The sequence below is a fragment of the Lepisosteus oculatus genome, unplaced genomic scaffold (assembly GCF_040954835.1).
Source record: "Lepisosteus oculatus isolate fLepOcu1 unplaced genomic scaffold, fLepOcu1.hap2 HAP2_SCAFFOLD_70, whole genome shotgun sequence".
Lineage (NCBI taxonomy): Eukaryota > Metazoa > Chordata > Actinopteri > Semionotiformes > Lepisosteidae > Lepisosteus > Lepisosteus oculatus.
The window spans coordinates 108,455-127,079 of record NW_027168257.1 but is presented as its reverse complement, the minus strand read 5'-3'; the positions used below and the strand labels follow the sequence as shown (position 1 = coordinate 127,079).

Genomic DNA, 18,625 nt, shown 5'->3' with positions numbered 1-18,625 from the left:
ATTTAAAATTTGAAAAAAAAAACATCATATGACAACAGTTTTCATTCATAGGAGTGAAAAACAACCATTTTTGAAGACATATTAGTTTCTAAAACACTACAATAAAGTTGAAAACATCCGTTTTATATTACATTAATTTTTGTGAAATTAGTCATTTATTGCACTATTTTTAATAAAATCTCTAATTAAAAGTGATTAAAATTAAGTTTGGAACAACAAGGAACACACAAAAAAAAGATTTTAAGGAAAAAAATATTGTCTTCTGTGCCACGTGCCTGCAAGGGGAGAAAGCTAGAATCCTACCCAGGCTCCTGGAGCTCTGTCCTGGCTAAAGGAGGGTGAATCCATCCCATTCAAAGCTCCATGAAAAAATGATATTTTTAAATTTGAAAAAAAAAAAACATTATAGAACAACATCTCTTGGTCCACAGAGTGCAAAAATCCAACTTTGAAGAAAATCCATTGACTGATCCCCGAATCCTGAAGTTTCTTCGCATGATATCGGGCTTGCAACCACTTTCTGGAAAATTTTCAGCTCCATTGTAGAGATACTAGAATCAACTAATAGAGAATTAAAATAAAAAAGGGCATAAGAAGACATTACCAACAACGACCACAAGATGGAGATATTGTCTAGACATTACCAACAACGACCACAAGATGGAGATATTTTCCAAAGAGGCAAGAAGGGCAAAGCTGCGATAAGGTAAAATCATTTTTTGAAAGAGATTGTTGTCAGAATGCACATCCGTATCCCAAACAGAATCTCTAGTAAAATATGATCATTTGTGAAACAGGCAAATGAGTGTCCGCTACAATATGATTGCTACATATCTGCATTTGTTGGTATTTAAGGAGTAAGAGTGCAGGGGGTTTAAACCTGCGATCCAGTGTGTTGAAGAATTTCACAACACTACCTCTAGCACATATGGAAATAAATCCTCATAATGATTATTGCCCTGGGCATGTACCAAAAAATCAGTGAGCATATACATATATCGCTGTGTTGAAGCTAGAGACACAGAATAAGTGCAAACACATCCTAAATACAGTGTTCCTGCACCTTGACCTCATCCAGAATGTATCGTTTTTTGAAAGCGATTGCTGTCAGAATGCACAACTGAATCCCAAACAGAATCTCTAGTCAAATATGATCATTTGTGAAACAGGCAAATGAGTCTCTCAGGTGCCCATTGCTCATTTTCAGACACATTTATGCAATACTTTCACCATGCGTTGAGCAATAGGGATTAAAGATACCAGAGGTAAGGTTTAAAAGTGATTCTGAGGTGCAACACATCAGCGAAACAGCTAGGCATCTGAAATGCGGGGTTTGAGAGCCCTTCAGGGAACACCGTACCCTAAAGGTACCAGAAGTCCACTAGTATAAGCATTAAGTCACTGTCAGCCCTGTTGCAATGTAATTGCTACATATCTTCATTTCTTTGGTTTTTAAGGAGTAAGAGTGCAGGGGGTCTAAATCTGCGATCCAGTGTGTTGAAGTATTTCACAACACTACCTGTAGCCCGTCTGGAAATAAATCCTCATTCTGATTATTGACCTGGGCATGTACCAATAAATCACTGAGTATATATATATATCACTGTGTTGAAGCTAGAGACCTGTATGTAATAATATGATGCTAAAATGTTATTTTCACATGTAAGAAAACCGGCTCAGGGACGCCAAATATGTAATGTTGCCATAGCAAAATTAAATGTAGGGGGTCTCTGAAGGCACCAGTTCTGTAGGGTTTGGGCATTTACTGAGACAATTATTAATTGTAGCAGTAAATCACAAAGTTGATTCTTTTGATAGCTTTAGAATCCAACCATGTGACATAACTCAAACAACGCGCACACACAGGTACTAATACACGAGGATACATTTATTAATACATAAAATATGCATGTAAACCTAACAGATCTTATCAAGAGGGTTATCAGAATACAAAAGATATATATTCAGTCAGTTACGAAGTGTTACACATATCAAGAGGACATACGTTCAGTATATCATTCATTAAGACCGTTTCGTTAATGAACTTGGTTATAACTTCTACATTAGATACTCAAACAAGTACATAACTCTTAGGAATTAAATTGATATCAACTGGTTGGGATAACAATTGAATTCTCGAGCTGTAATGCATTGAAGTTGAATACTCATCCAATCTTTGGGGATTCAGATCTTCCTGCGGGCACAAAGAAACAGTTGCAGGCTGTTGCTGTCCAATCCGCGCTCTCTGGCTCCGTGCCAGGCTGTGCTGTGCGGCTTGCGACGCTGCACTGCTGATGCTCACTGTGGGCTTTAACTAGCAAAGTTTGTGCACAGGAGAAAAGATGACTGTGGGTCCCAGCAAGTCAGGAAGAGGACCGGTTCGTTTCTGATGAAGAGCTAGTTCTGAATAGTGATTCAGCTGTCCACAGTTCCGACCTGTTCACAAGGCCTGCTGCTGGTGCTAACCTCGGGTGGATCCTCTGGTTATTCTCTGGCAACCTCCGCTCTAGACTCTTAGAACAAAGGAAAGTTCTGGCACTCGTACACACTGGCCGTTCCGTGGTTGTCCGGGCTGAGTCTCAGGATGGTCAGGAGGCGCGCTGCGAGAATGTCCTGCCCTTGGGAGCCTTCTGCTCCTGGGCCGTCCTGCCCTGGAATTCTCCTTTGAATTCCCTTTAGAATTGTCCACAGAATCCTCTGAATCCTCCCTTCTGAATCTTACTGAATCTCAGAGGCTCTCTGTGTTGCCTGTTTTTACCTGGAGGAACTTCAGCTCATTGATTGGCTGAAAGTTCCATGGGCATCAGAGTCCCACGTGGGTTACTCGGCCCTACCAGTCCCTGATTGATTGATCAAGGTGAGATATGAGTCACTTAGTCCTGACACTTAGTAATGCAGTCCAGATGTCCAACTGGCACTCCCTAGACAGATAGGCGCCAATGGATGACCATTGATCATGATAGCCAGGCTTAGCTAAGTGCATCCCCCTTTGGGAGCTGTCCTAGGACCTTAAATCACCCTGCAGAACAGTTTCTCTGTGGCTGCACCACAGAGATGAACAGAGAAATGGGGCCTCATTTGGGAAGGCTCAGAACACTTAATTCTGCCTTATTAATAAGCCTCGCCGCTACATATCCCCCCTTTTTGAAGGTCATGAGGTCCTGAGGCGTTGTTGCCTTCAAAACAAAACAGAGTTAAGTGATGTCCCTTGCCATTAGAACATTAATCTTAAATGTCCACATTACTCCTCGAGAATTCATACCGGAACCAGCGTTGGATACAAACAGGATGAATAACATCTGGAGTATGTATAAACACGGTAGGAGACATTATCTAAGTCTAGGAATTACACATCAGGAAGTTCACTGTCAATATCTGATACCTCTGTAGTACATATTTGGGGAGAAATCACTTCCTTTCTTTTGACATGCTACCTTTGACTCATTCATGCTACCCAGATTACATTTTGATGCAAGAGTACAGCATTCAGAGTACACTGTCAGTCATGATCCAGCTTCCCAGCAGCAGTGTTACAATAACAACAGTTCCTGTTCCCAGCCCCGCGATAAACCACAACACCTGTGTTGGGTATCTGCTTGGGTGGTTTGGAGGTTTGTTCCATTAAAGCAAACTAACTACCTGTACCTCTTCAGGGCTTACTGTTTCTTGGATTTCTATCCAATTCAATAGTGTGGCACCTGAAGGCATCCATGACCTCAAGTTTGGTCTTATGTTGTCTGGTTCCAGACCGTACAGTGTTAAGTTACCATGCTGTACTATGGCCTCCTCGGGAACTTGCAGGAAAACTGTTTGATTAGGTAGCTGCATTGTGGTAGCTGTATCATGCCTGTCACAAGTCATAGTGTCAGTTAAATGTGGTGTGCTGACCAGCCATTTACTTCCTACCTGCTCTTCATGGGGTTCATTAACCTCCCTCTGCTCGTTAGTAGCTTTACACCCTTCATTGGTGAATCGTTTAGACACAGCCAATGGATAGCTTTGGTGGCCATACCCATCTCAAGATTTGGAACCAAATTCAATCTTGGATTGCCTTCTGGGTGAGCTATGAGCGATGGGGTTAATGTCACATACTCCTCTACTGAGAAGAGTGGAATCAAGTGGGTTGGGAATCGTGCCGTGGTTAGACTAGCTACAGTGGCACTAAGCTCCCTTAATAGGTCTTGTGTCAACATTCTGGCCTGTTGCACACAAGCATAAACCCACTGTATAACACCAACAATCATGTCCACTGGTTGGGGAATAAGGTTTAACCCTGTTGCATAGGAAATTGCCTGTAGGGTTTTCCCTAAGCTTTCCAACTTTTGCTGCTGTCGATACAGTCTGTCACTACCCTCCGGCATCTCTGACCCCTGCCTTCTTGGGGCAGTCAGGGTGAGAGTGCCAGTAGCACACAAACCTACCAGAAAAAAGCAAACGTGCAACAGTGGCGGCAGCAATCAGTCCTCCTAAAAGTCTTTTCGGGTGGCTGATCCCAGTCATCTCCTTCTGAGTGACTGTCGCCTTTCTAAGCTGGCGCAGCGTGTACATGGTGTCTTTCTCAGTATGCCCTGTGGCATCTTGGGCACCAACATCCTGGAAATATGGGGAGATCTGACGCAGCTGCTGATGCTGCTCCTCCTTTTCCAGGGCATCTGCTTTTTCGATTTGTTCATGCCTGTGCTCTAGGAACCCTGCAGGGGGTGGTGCAGCGGTAGAGCATGCCTGACCCTCGGCTGAGTGGTCATCTGGAGCACCTGAGTGATCTGGGATTGTTACCCCATTCTCACTGTTCAGGTCCACCCTGCACACTTCCTGATTGAGGAATCCCTCTATCGGCATGTTTACAATCGTTCGCTGGGCGTGGGTGTAGGACACCTGCTCGCTCCCCCCTTCCCTTGCTAGGGGTTCAGGGAGCTGCCCCAGCACTGGGATAGCTAGTTCACTGTCTTTGAACTTACTATCACTCACCAGGCCCATGTCAGTGCAGGCGGGGATTCTGACACCCCTCTTTGCGATGTCCTGCACTGGCAGGCGGGTGACTTGACCATCCAGCTCCAGTCTGGCTGAACCACTGTTGGTCAGACTCAGACTGACAGACTGAGCTGGTGGCTGTAAGAAAACCGGCTCGGCTTTCATTCCCTGTCCCTTCTGGGGGACTGGGTGTGTTGGCAACCCTGCCGTTGAGGCAGGAACAATCAGGTCAGTCTCACTCACTACCTGGTAGTTGTGAGAAATAATGTTACCTGACTGCAGGTTCCCTGGGTCACAGCAGAGGGAATCGGCATCTGGGATCAGGTGTGTCCACAGCGCAGTAGTCTCAGCGTCCAGCTGGACCTCCTGTCTAACCTGTGAATGTTGCACCAGGGGCACCTGGCGGTGGCCCTGTGACAGCTGCTCAAGCAGATCCTTACTAATAGAGGACCTCTCAGGGCTAAGGGTGAGGGCTACATCACCAACCTGCTCTCCTGCCATCTGGATCCCTTCCACCACTGCAGGGTGGTGTTCCTGACCCCTCTTGGGTGCCAGGGTGCACAGGGAAAGCTCCTTTTCATCGCCAGGTGGGGAGATCTGCTCCTCTTTAGGGATGTAAAAGGTGTGTGCTTTACCTGGTGGATCAGGCGGCTGCTTGGAGCACCGCTCCTGTGGCATGGAGGCTGTTGGGACCTTGGCCGGGACACGACTTCCCTGTACAGTGCCTTGCGAAAGTATTCGGCCCCCTTGAACTTTTCAACCTTTTGCCACATTTCAGGCTTCAAACATAAAGATATAAATTTTTTATTTTATGTGAAGAATCACCAACAAGTGGGACACAATTGTGAAGTGGAACGAAATCTATTGGATTTTTGAAACTTTTTTAACTAATAAAAAAATGAAAAGTGGGGCGTGCAAAATTATTCGGCCCCCTTGCGTTAATACTTTGTAGAGCCACCTTTTGCTGCGATTACAGCTGCAAGTCGCTTGGGGTATGTCTCTATCAGTTTTGCACATCGAGAGACTGAAATTCTTGCCCATTCTTCCTTGCAAAACAGCTCGAGCTCAGTGAGGTTGGATGGAGAGCGTTTGTGAACAGCAGTTTTCAGCTCTTTCCACAGATTCTCGATTGGATTCAGGTCTGGACTTTGACTTGGCCATTCAAACACCTGGATACGTTTATTTGTGAACCATTCCTTTGTAGATTTTGCTGTATGTTTGGGATCATTGTCTTGTTGGAAGATAAATCTCCGTCCCAGTTTCAGGTCTTTTGCAGACTCCAACAGGTTTTCATCCAGAATGGTCCTGTATTTGGCTGCATCCATCTTCCCCTCAATTTTAACCATCTTCCCTGTCCCTGCTGAAGAAAAGCAGGCCCAAACCATGATGCTGCCACCACCATGTTTGACAGTGGGGATGGTGTGTTGAGGGTGATGAGCTGTGTTGCTTTTACGCCAAACATATCGTTTTGCATTGTGGGCAAAAAGTTCGATTTTGGTTTCATCTGACCAGAGCACCTTCTTCCACATGTTTGGGGTGTCTCCCAGGTGGCTTGTGGCAAACTTTAGACGAGACTTTTTATGGATATCTTTGAGAAATGGCTTTCTTCTTGCCACTCTTCCATAAAGGCCAGATTTGTGCAGTGTAAGACTGATTGTTGTCCTATGGACAGACTCTCCCACCTCAGCTGTAGTTCTCTGCAGTTCATCCAGAGTGATCATGGGCCTCTTGGCTGCATCTCTGATCAGTCTTCTCCTTGTCTGAGCTGAAAGTTTAGAGGGACGGCCAGGTCTTGGTAGATTTGCAGTGGTCTGATACTCCTTCCATTTCAAGATGATCGCTTGCACAGTGCTCCTTGGGATGTTTGAAGCTTGGGAAATCTTTTTGTATCCAAATCCGGCTTTAAACTTCTCCACAACAGTATTACGGACCTGCCTGGTGTGTTCCTTGGTCTTCATGATGCTCTCTGCGCTTTCAACAGAACCTTGAGACTATCACAGAGCAGGTGCATTTATACAGAGACTTGATTACACACAGGTGGATTCTATTTATCACCATCAGTCATTTAGGACAACATTGGATCATTCAGAGATCCTCGCTGAACTTCTGGAGTGAGTTTGCTGCACTGAAAGTAAAGGGGCCGAATAATTTTGCACGCCCCACTTTTCATTTTTTTATTAGTTAAAAAAGTTTCAAAAATCCAATAGATTTTGTTCCACTTCACAATTGTGTCCCACTTGTTGGTGATTCTTCACATAAAATAAAAAAATTATATCTTTATGTTTGAAGCCTGAAATGTGGCAAAAGGTTGAAAAGTTCAAGGGGGCCGAATACCTTCGCAAGGCACTGTATATCCGGGGAACAAGGAAATATTTTTATTTCTTGTCCAGAGGGAACAGAAGGAATCTCCACATAGGCTTCTGTGTTCGGTGGGCACTGTGTGAGCACAGTCTGCCTCTTGGCCCCCCTTTCCTTCTGTACAGAAGGCTTAGGAGCCTTGACCTGTTTCCACACTTTGCCTTTCTGGTGATCCACCAAAGGTTCCTCTCTGAGTCGCATGCCCTTTTCTTTTTCAACCCGTTTGAGCTTGCCGTGTGACATCAAACACCTTTCAACCTCAGTGTCAATCAGTGTCTCACAGTGTAAGACATCTCCCATGGCAGCCTTGAGGTAAAAGCTTCTTGCTTTTCCTCTGTGTTTTACTGCCTGCTCTGTGACTTCAGGGGTGGAGTCAGCACTCACTTGGGAGTGGCTGAATTCATCCAGGCAGGAACCCTTCTGCTCAATCAGATAGACTGAGGGAGGGAGAGGGGGCGGGTCTCCGCCTCCTCATGGAGAGTATCAGCTCATTCACGCTTCCGGCAGCCTTGGGGAGCGGTTGTCCCTGTCCTAATAAAGCTTGTTCAAGCCTGGCCAGGCGGGTGGCTACTGAATCCTTTTGTTCAGCTTTATCTAGCCCTTTCCCTCCCCCGGTGTTCTCATGGCACTTAGGACGCTGGGTGTGGTCCTGTGTGCATGCTTTGGAACGGGGCTTAGCCAGCTCAGGAGCCTGTGCTCCTTCGAGCAGGGGGGAATTAACCCTGCTGGCTCTGACGGCAAACACAGTCACTTTAACAGCTTTTTGCTCAGAGCGACTTTGGACATCATACTCCCAGGCTTTCTGCACGAATCTCTTAATATCAGTCATTTTCATGGTCTGTGCATCTGTATGCATTAAGATCATCTTTCTGACTGACGGGTGGAGATTCGCAATGAATAAACCCTTGAAATGTGTGTTCTCTTCGCAACCCTCATCATTTCGCCCTGCAAAATAAGTTCGTCTAAGTCTCTCGTAATATTCGCGAGGGGACTCTGCTCTCTTGTGCTTAATGTTAAGAGCGGCGGCTATCGCAGCAGTCGGGTCAATAAACGCACTGTTTTCTTCGATAAGTGCTTGACAAAGCTGCTCAAAATCATTACAGACTTCTTTCATCTGCCTAGCCATCCACTCATGTACAGCTCTGCTGGTAGTTTTCCTGACCAGAAACACTTTCTCCTGTTCTGTGGCGTTTGGCAGATACTGCAGGGTATACCTGAGGTCCTGAATATAACTCTCGATATTATTCTTTGACACTGCGGGGTCAAATCTCTCTATGTCCTTCGCTAGCTCTCTCAGAGAATGGAGATTTATCCTTCTAGCTTCTCCGCTGACGGAGATATGGAAGAGATCGTGGTCAGACCTGTCGCTGCTAGAGAGAGTGCTTAATAGCGACTCGAATTCAGACCTTTTAGCAACCATCGTTAAACTTAAAGAGTATTACTTTTAAGTACGAAATCACAGTTTTACCACAGAAAACCACAAGATCAAGTATGCAATCAACCCGGTAGATCGCAAAAGATCACAAAACAATCAAGCACTGCTTAAAGAGCAAGGGGAACTTTTTTTTCTTTCGGCTTTCAGCACACCGTATTGTTGTGTATGAAACCCGCGGCGTTTTATATTGAATTATTCCGCTTGGTTGACTCATTTCAGTCTTGCCACGCCCACCCAGGGACGCCAAATAATGTAAGAAAACCGGTTCAGGGACGCCAAATATGTAATGTTGCCATAGCAAAATTAAATGTAGGGGGTCTCTGAAGGCACCAGTTCTGTAGGGTTTGGGCATTTACTGAGACAATTATTAATTGTAGCAGTAAATCACAAAGTTGATTCTTTTGATAGCTTTAGAATCCAACCATGTGACATAACTCAAACAACGCGCACACACAGGTACTAATACACGAGGATACATTTATTAATACATAAAATATGCATGTAAACCTAACAGATCTTATCAAGAGGGTTATCAGAATACAAAAGATATATATTCAGTCAGTTACGAAGTGTTACACATATCAAGAGGACATACGTTCAGTATATCATTCATTAAGACCGTTTCGTTAATGAACTTGGTTATAACTTCTACATTAGATACTCAAACAAGTACATAACTCTTAGGAATTAAATTGATATCAACTGGTTGGGATAACAATTGAATTCTCGAGCTGTAATGCATTGAAGTTGAATACTCATCCAATCTTTGGGGATTCAGATCTTCCTGCGGGTACAAAGAAACAGTTGCAGGCTGTTGCTGTCCAATCCGCGCTCTCTGGCTCCGTGCCAGGCTGTGCTGTGCGGCTTGCGACGCTGCACTGCTGATGCTCACTGTGGGCTTTAACTAGCAAAGTTTGTGCACAGGAGAAAAGATGACTGTGGGTCCCAGCAAGTCAGGAAGAGGACCGGTTCGTTTCTGATGAAGAGCTAGTTCTGAATAGTGATTCAGCTGTCCACAGTTCCGACCTGTTCACAAGGCCTGCTGCTGGTGCTAACCTCGGGTGGATCCTCTGGTTATTCTCTGGCAACCTCCGCTCTAGACTCTTAGAACAAAGGAAAGTTCTGGCACTCGTACACACTGGCCGTTCCGTGGTTGTCCGGGCTGAGTCTCAGGATGGTCAGGAGGCGCGCTGCGAGAATGTCCTGCCCTTGGGAGCCTTCTGCTCCTGGGCCGTCCTGCCCTGGAATTCTCCTTTGAATTCCCTTTAGAATTGTCCACAGAATCCTCTGAATCCTCCCTTCTGAATCTTACTGAATCTCACAGGCTCTCTGTGTTGCCTGTTTTTACCTGGAGGAACTTCAGCTCATTGATTGGCTGAAAGTTCCATGGGCATCAGAGTCCCACGTGGGTTACTCGGCCCTACCAGTCCCTGATTGATTGATCAAGGTGAGATATGAGTCACTTAGTCCTGACACTTAGTAATGCAGTCCAGATGTCCAACTGGCACTCCCTAGACAGATAGGCGCCAATGGATGACCATTGATCATGATAGCCAGGCTTAGCTAAGTGCATCCCCCTTTGGGAGCTGTCCTAGGACCTTAAATCACCCTGCAGAACAGTTTCTCTGTGGCTGCACCACAGAGATGAACAGAGAAATGGGGCCTCATTTGGGAAGGCTCAGAACACTTAATTCTGCCTTATTAATAAGCCTCGCCGCTACACACATATATTAATGTAATAAATGATTGCTTATGCTTTATAAATAAATCTAATTAAAATAAAAGCTTAAGTTTTGTATTTATCTTGTACCGTAGAACATGATTTTCTTTGTATTTCAAGCCCACAAAGTGTCCAAATGTTCTATGATCATTTCTTTCATCATTAGGGACTAAATATACCAAACGTATGATGCTAAAATCCTGAAAAAAGGATAGGCTCCATTTCGTCAGTAGATTGGAGTCCAAAACTGATTTGGGTCAATATACATTACCTTTGAAGATAAGGTACAGTCTACTGTAGGGAACCATCAACTTAGAAAGCATTGGCCTTCCCTGGGGGTCAGGTAGGTGCAAAAGATAAACCTTTATCCTATCTTTATCTTAAGATAAGTGTCCAAGCAGTATTTTTCCAAGTTTCACCAAGCTCATCATGTTGCCATAGTAGACAAAGTTCTATAAAATGTTAAATAACTTTAGAAAAAAGCATCTTGGTCTTTCAGTACTGTACAAGGTGAATTAAACTGTCCCTGGTAATAAAAAGTAATTAGAAGCATCCCAGAAACATCCCAGCATCCCAGAAACATTCTAGAAACATTCTATCTCTAGAAACATTAGCTGTTTTATATCATGTAATTTAGTGTGATGTTGTCAGAATTCAAGGACATTATCACACACAGAAATTGGTTCAGTTAAATCTAAAAAACACAGCTAAACATGGGTTTAAATGTAAAATAGAAGTCTTACCTCTTGTCAAAAGATTTAATTCAAGAAGCGATGTAATAAATGATTGCTTATGCTTTATAAACAAATCTAATTAAAATAAAAGATTAAGTTTTGTATTTATCTTGTACCATATAACATGGTTTTCTTTGTATTTCAATCCCACAAAGTGTCCAAATGACGCACTACATGATATAAGGAAGATTATCACATGCATATCGGTATTATCTTTCTTATGAAAATGCATTCCTTTCATTACATTTTACTTTTTAAAATGAACTCAAATTGTGTATAATGTAATAATGTAAGTAGAATAGATTCTAATAATATAATGATCCAGTGTGTTGCACTACTTCACTGCTTCACCGCTCTATGCCGTCTGGAAATAAATCCTCAGACTGCTCACTGCCCTGGGCTTGTACCAATAAATTACAGGAGCACATCTATATATCACTGCGTTGAAGCAGGAGACACACAATCACTTCAAACACATCCTAAATACAGTGTTCCAGCACCTTTGACCTCATCCAGAGCGTATCATTTCTTGAAAGGGATTCCTGTCCGAATGCACATCTGAATCCCAAACAGAATCTCTAGTAAAATACGATCATTTGTGAAACAGGCAAATGACTGTCTCAGGGGCCCATTCCTCATTGTCAGACACATGTATGCAATGCTTTCACCGTGCATTGAGCAATAGGGATTAAAAACACCGCAGGTAAAGTTAGATGTCATGTTCTATGATCATTTCTTTCAGCATTAGGGACTAAATATACTAAACGTATGATGCTAAAATGTTATTTTCACATATATTAATGTAATAAATGATTGCTTATGCTTTATAAACAAATCTAATTAAAATAAAAGCTTAAGTTTTGTATTTATCTTGTACCATAGAACATGATTTTCTTTGTATTTCAAGCCCACAAAGTGTCCAAATGTTCTATGATCATTTCTTTCCAGCATTAGGGACTAAATATACCAAACGTATGATGCTAAAATCCTGAAAAAAGGATGTGCTCCATCTCGTCAGTAGACTGGATTCCAAAACTGATTTGGGTCAATATACATTACCTTTGAAATTAAAGTACAGTCTACTGTAGGGAACCATCAACTTAGAAAGCATTGGCCTTCCCTGGGGGTCAGGTAGGTGCAAAAGATAAACCTTTATCCTATCTTTATCTTAAGATAAGTGGCCAAGCAGTATTTTTCCAAGTTTCACCAAGCTCATCATGTTGCCATAGTAGACAAAGTTCTATAAAATGTTAAATAACTTTAAAAAAAAGCATCTTGGTCTTACAGTACTGTACAAGGTGAATTAAACTGTCCCTGGTAATAAAAAGTAATTAGAAGCATCTCAGAAACTTTATCTCTAGAAACATTAGTTGTTTTATATCATGTAATTTAGTGTGATGTTGTCAGAATTCAAGGACATTATCACACACAGAAATTGGTTCAGTTAAATCTAAAAAACACAGCTAAACATGGGTTTAAATGTAACAGAAGTCTTACCTCTTGTCAAAAGATTTAATTCAAGAAGCGATGTAATAAATGATTGCTTATGCTTTATAAAGAAATCGAATTAAAATAAAAGCTTAAGTTTTGTATTTATCTTGTACCATAGAACATGATTTTCTTTGTATTTCAAGCCCACAAAGTGTCCAAATGTTCTATGATCATTTCTTTCATCATTAGGGACTAAATATACCAAACGTATGATGCTAAAATCCTGAAAAAAGGATAGGCTCCATTTCGTCAGTAGATTGGAGTCCAAAACTGATTTGGGTCAATATACATTACCTTTGAAATTAAAGTACAGTCTACTGTAGGGAACCATCAACTTAGAAAGCATTGGCCTTCCCTGGGGGTCAGGTAGGTGCAAAAGATAAACCTTTATCCTATCTTTATCTTAAGATAAGTGTCCAAGCAGTATTTTTCCAAGTTTCACCAAGCTCATCATGTTGCCATAGTAGACAAAGTTCTATAAAATGTTAAATAACTTTAGAAAAAAGCATCTTGGTCTTTCAGTACTGTACAAGGTGAATTAAACTGTCCCTGGTAATAAAAAGTAATTAGAAGCATCCCAGAAACATCCCAGCATCCCAGAAACATTCTAGAAACATTCTATCTCTAGAAACATTAGCTGTTTTATATCATGTAATTTAGTGTGATGTTGTCAGAATTCAAGGACATTATCACACACAGAAATTGGTTCAGTTAAATCTAAAAAACACAGCTAAACATGGGTTTAAATGTAAAATAGAAGTCTTACCTCTTGTCAAAAGATTTAATTCAAGAAGCGATTTAATAAATGATTGCTTATGCTTTATAAACAAATCTAATTAAAATAAAAGCTTAAGTTTTGTATTTATCTTGTACCATATAACATGGTTTTCTTTGTATTTCAATCCCACAAAGTGTCCAAATGACACACTACATGATATAAGGAAGATTATCACATGCATATCGGTATTATCTTTCTTATGAAAATGCATTCCTTTCATTACATTTTACTTTTTAAAATGAACTCAAATTGTGTATAATGTAATAATGTAAGTAGAATAGATTCTAACAATATAATGATCCAGTGTGTTGCACTACTTCACTGCTTCACTGCTCTATGCCGTCTGGAAATAAATCCTCAGACTGCTCACTGCCCTGGGCTTGTACCAATAAATTACAGGAGCACGTCTATATATCACTGCGTTGAAGCAGAAGACACACAATCACTGCAAACACATCCTAAATACAGTGTTCCAACACCTTTGACCTCATCCAGAACGTATCATTTATTGAAAGGGATTGCTGTCAGAATGCACATCTGAATCCCAAACAGAATCTCTAGTAAAATACGATCATTTGTGAAACAGGCAAATGACTGTCTCAGGGGCCCATTCCTCATTGTCAGACATATGTATGCAATGCTTTCACCGTGCATTGAGCAATAGGGATTAAAAACACCGCAGGTAAGGTTAGATGTCATGTTCTATGATCATTTCTTTCAGCATTAGGAACTAAATATACTAAATGTATGATACTAAAATGTTATTTTCACATATATTAATGTAATAAATGATTGCTTATGCTTTATAAATAAATCTAATTAAAATAAAAGCTTAAGTTTTGTATTTATCTTGTACCATAGAACAAGATTTTCTTTGTATTTCAAGCCCACAAAGTGTCCTTTGATCTCTTATCTGTGGTAATCCACAATGACCCCGTTCTTCAGGTGATTCATCATGTCCTCCCTCGTCTGTTGAGAGGCCATCCCGATCTCTTCTGCCGTGGCATGCTTCATACACGCTCTCTTGAAGTGAGCAGGAAGCTGATCAAAAGTATTCAGGCACATCTTGCACACCAGGGGAATCCTCGCGGGTTTCCTTTGAAAATAAATAATACCATCTGTGTATAGAAACAAGCTAAGACTGATTTCTTAAATTATCCTTAAAATTCTCTCTCATAGTTTGAGCATAATGATTTTATTGCATTTATATAAGAATTGCTCATTGCTCCAAAATAAATAATGGTTTCATAAAAAAGTGAACACTTACTTGGTCTCAGTCACAGACTTTCCAATAGAAGCCATTGTGGAGTTCAGCAACTGCAGGTCCTAGAAGTGGGGAAGGAATTTTAAAAGAGAAATTGAATTACAATACAGAAGGAATGGCTGAGGGTTCACTGAAATATATAAATATACAAATTCCAAAGACTGAGTCCATATAGAAACAACTACTTTTCATTTTCAGTATAAGAAAAAAAAAACATTATCTTCCAAAGCATCATAAAATTGTCCCTTCTTCCAGACTCTACTTCTCTCTTGTAGTAGTACAGCAGACCTTTCCAGGTGAGCAGATCACAGAGTCCGAAATAAGCTTCCTCCATCAAACAAAGTACCTGAACATGACTCTGTCTTCATAAAAGCGCCCCTGTAATAAAGAGATTAAATCCAAAATCAAGAGGGCAGTTGCCTACTGAAATACAAGAAGTCATCAATTTTAACCTAGCAACACATTAAAGGCTGCATCTATACAAGTGCGATTCTAGAAATGCTCACCAGATTACGTTTTAAGAAGGAACTGCACCTCAGGTTCCGCTGAGATCTTAACTCGGATGGCAGGATTCAGAGTCCGGAGTGCGGACTGATGGCGAACGGAGGGTCCACATACTGTGGATCCCTCAGTGATCTTCCGCGTATTCAAACCGCCAGCGTGTGACTCCCCTGTCCCTGTGACCTCATTGGTCTGCTCTCTCCTCTGTGCAGCCGAGCCCGACTCACGGTAAAGTGAAAAAAAAGATGCCCTCAACGTGAGATTTACTCTGGAGCGAGGATAGATGTTACCTTTTTATCATTGAACAGGATGTATGTGATGTGGCGACTAGGTTCAATTTTGTATCCTCTTTAAAAGATTAAGGACTGGGGTGAGTGTGATTTACCACCCTTTCAGCTAAGAACCCGACTTGCGCATCGTTTAAGCTGCATTGACTCGGTCATTTAACTCTTCTCCATTAGCAGGGTTAAGGTTAAAGAAAAAAACATTGCTGACTTCTTTTTTTTTTGCCAGCCGCTAGCGCTGATTAGCAAGGCTTGTATTTCATGTTTTGCAAGTTGCATCCATTTTAAGAAAAACAAGTCGCGTTAAAGACAGGAAATGAATACTTGCATTTAATTAAGTCTAGCCGTAGGCGGTTGTCTGTAATGACCAGTTCTGTTCGAGAAGACACAACAAAGAAGGCACCGCTGGGATTCGAACCCAGGATATTCTGTTTACTAGGCAGGCGCTTTAACCAACTAAGCCACGGCGCCCCAGGAGTGCTGTTCTTTTGCAGCCACTTGGACACACCACTCAGACACATCTGCATTCGGTGTGTGCTCCGCCTGCTTGCTGAGCAAGTTGCCACCTTTACATACAATAGCAACATCGACACCAAGAGAAAGGATGACAAATGGCTCTTATCTGGAACTTTTCATGTCCAAGGAGCTCAATATGCTTTCTGTGTACAACAGGGCCACTGAACTCCACACTGGCCACTGAACCACAGCAGTGGCTTGCTGGCTTGACATCTCCCAAGGAAAATGTTGAAATCACATGTGGAACAGGAAAATGACCCTCGAGTACGAGGGAAAAAAAAGAAAAAGATCATCTGGAGCGCGCCAACCCATGTCCGGACAGCCCAGTTTCGTCGACAAGGTGGCTGAGTGGTTAAGGTGATGGACTGCTAATTCATTGTGCTCTGCAGTCATGGGTTCAAATCTCATTCTCGTCGCTCTCCATGTCTGACACATGTGCCTGTTTGACGTCGGCCCTCCTGTTGCTTGCTCCGGTGCTAGAGCCGTACATTTTCTAGCGGTGGCTGAACATGGTATAGTAGGCCAACGTCGGTATCGAGCAGTGACAGTAACAGTACTTACTGCGCCCCATAAGAAATCGTTTGTCCCTGTTCAAAAGAGATTGTGCGATGTCCTGCGGCGTTCGTAAAGCAAACCTTTGACAGTTTGAAAAGAGGAATTTATTCTGCTTCCTGTGCGTGCAGTAGTTACAAAGTTGAACGTCTTTACACGATCTGCTGCAGTTTTCAGTGGGCGGGCTTTGTCAGATGGCTTGAAAAAACGCACTGTGTTTCGGCTGAACTCCACACGCATGAGCAGTGTCCTGCATGTTTTCTGTGTATAGCTGTCTTTTAACGCATACAGAATTCATTTGAAATCATTGATTTCTCCAATTAACAAGGGTCCCTTTTTGAACCTGCGAGAAGCATTCTTTCAATGTAACAGATTTACTCCGGGGAAAGCCAGCATGACATTGAGAGTAGCTCAAGCTTTCAGCACCCATATTGGACTGCGTGTATGCAGACACCACTCAGAATCCCCTGTAAGATTCTCCCTCAATTCCGTTTTTCAGTGCTTTAGCTCTTTCAAAAGGCTTCGCTTTGCTAGTCACAATCCAAGGCTCATGATAGCATTTGAAAACATTCACCACTGCGTTGGCCGGGAATCGAACCCGAGTCAACTGCTTGGAAGGCAGCTATGCTCACCACTATACCACCAACGCATGCCCACAGGAAGTCTGCAGGACACCACCAGAGAATGCTTTTTTTAAAAAATTTTTTATTAAACATAGAATTTACAAATACAAATACAACAAGAGGATCAGAGTCATGTACAAGAGAAAAAAAATGCAGCAGAAAAAAGCATTTAACTACCAGAGGTAATTAAGTAATTATGTGATCAAATTGTATATTTTACATGTATCATATTTTCCTTGCTTTAATATTTCTCAATTATTTATAAACTTTAGTTTCAACATGCATGCGTTTCCTGTAAAAAATAAAACTCAGCACACAGTTTTTCTTTTAACAACATTTCGAGTACCTCTGGCATTCATGAAAAAGACATACACAAAAGCAAATAACTAACTCTAAGACTGTCTAAACTATTGAGTTTTTCAAAGAACCAGAACTATAACAGTCCTTAACACTTAACTACACCATTCCAAACTAACACTAAAGAAACACTAGTATATACTGGTATAACAAATAAAACCAAACATAATCATTAACTGAGCAGTCACTGGGAGCAAATCTCCTTCCCGTCCACAAAGGCCCTCGCTCCCACAAAGTAGGCTCTCCTCCCCTCTCTTCTGGCAGCTTCAACCTGGGGCCACAGCTGGTTCCTGGTACTCCTGTCCGCAGCAGACAGGTCCTCTGCAAACCTCAGTTTGTTCCCATTCAAATACTCATTCCCCCTCGCCGCTTGCCACAGCATGTCCCTCGCCGTCCTCTTGGTGAACTGTATTATAATCGATCTGGGGAGCACTTGCCCAGACATGTTCGCTCTCCCGAGCTTGTGAACAAAGTCAATGGCCGATATTACGTCCTCCTGGTCCGGCAGGGTCCTTTTACAGATACCCTTCACTGTTGCAACAAGGTCCTTATCACGTTCCTCTTTAACTCCAAATAATTTTAAATTCCATCATCGACGGTATCTATCTACATCGTTCACTTTCAATTCAAGTTCTTTAATATGCTTTTCTTGTTTGGTATTTACTTGTTTAAGAACTTTTACTTCACTCTTTAAGTCTTCAACCTCTTTAAACACACAGTCCATGGACTTTTTAAGACTTTCGATTGCGACTGTATTAGATCAAGTCATTTCCTGCAGCTCACCCATGCTCTGTGCCATCATGTTGAAGATGTTGGTCTGGAGCTCCTCCAGCGTCAGGTTGCCCCTTCCTCTCTTGGCTGCCGGGGTTTTCACAGGTGTGCTGGGCAGGGACTCCGGCTCTTCCTCTGGCAGCTGAGTCTCACTTGGGCTGCGAGCGCTCGCGTACGAGCGCATCTCCAGCACTCTTTCCACGTCCCCTCCAGCTGCTTCACTTTTCCCTTTAGTTGCCATCAATTTTCTTGTAGTGCTATACATATACG

The 18,625-nt window shown here is 42.3% G+C and overlaps 2 non-coding genes across 2 annotated transcripts; both read right to left on the bottom strand.

The window, feature by feature from the left end:
* Positions 1 to 15,933: 15,933 nt before the first annotated feature.
* Positions 15,934 to 16,007, bottom strand: trnat-agu (transfer RNA threonine (anticodon AGU)). Its single transcript has one exon. It is a non-coding gene; the product is annotated as a tRNA-Thr (tRNA).
* Positions 16,008 to 17,181: 1,174 nt separating this feature from the next.
* trnag-ucc (transfer RNA glycine (anticodon UCC)) lies at positions 17,182 to 17,253 on the bottom strand. Its single transcript has one exon. It is a non-coding gene; the product is annotated as a tRNA-Gly (tRNA).
* Between the last annotated feature and the right edge of the window lie 1,372 nt (positions 17,254 to 18,625).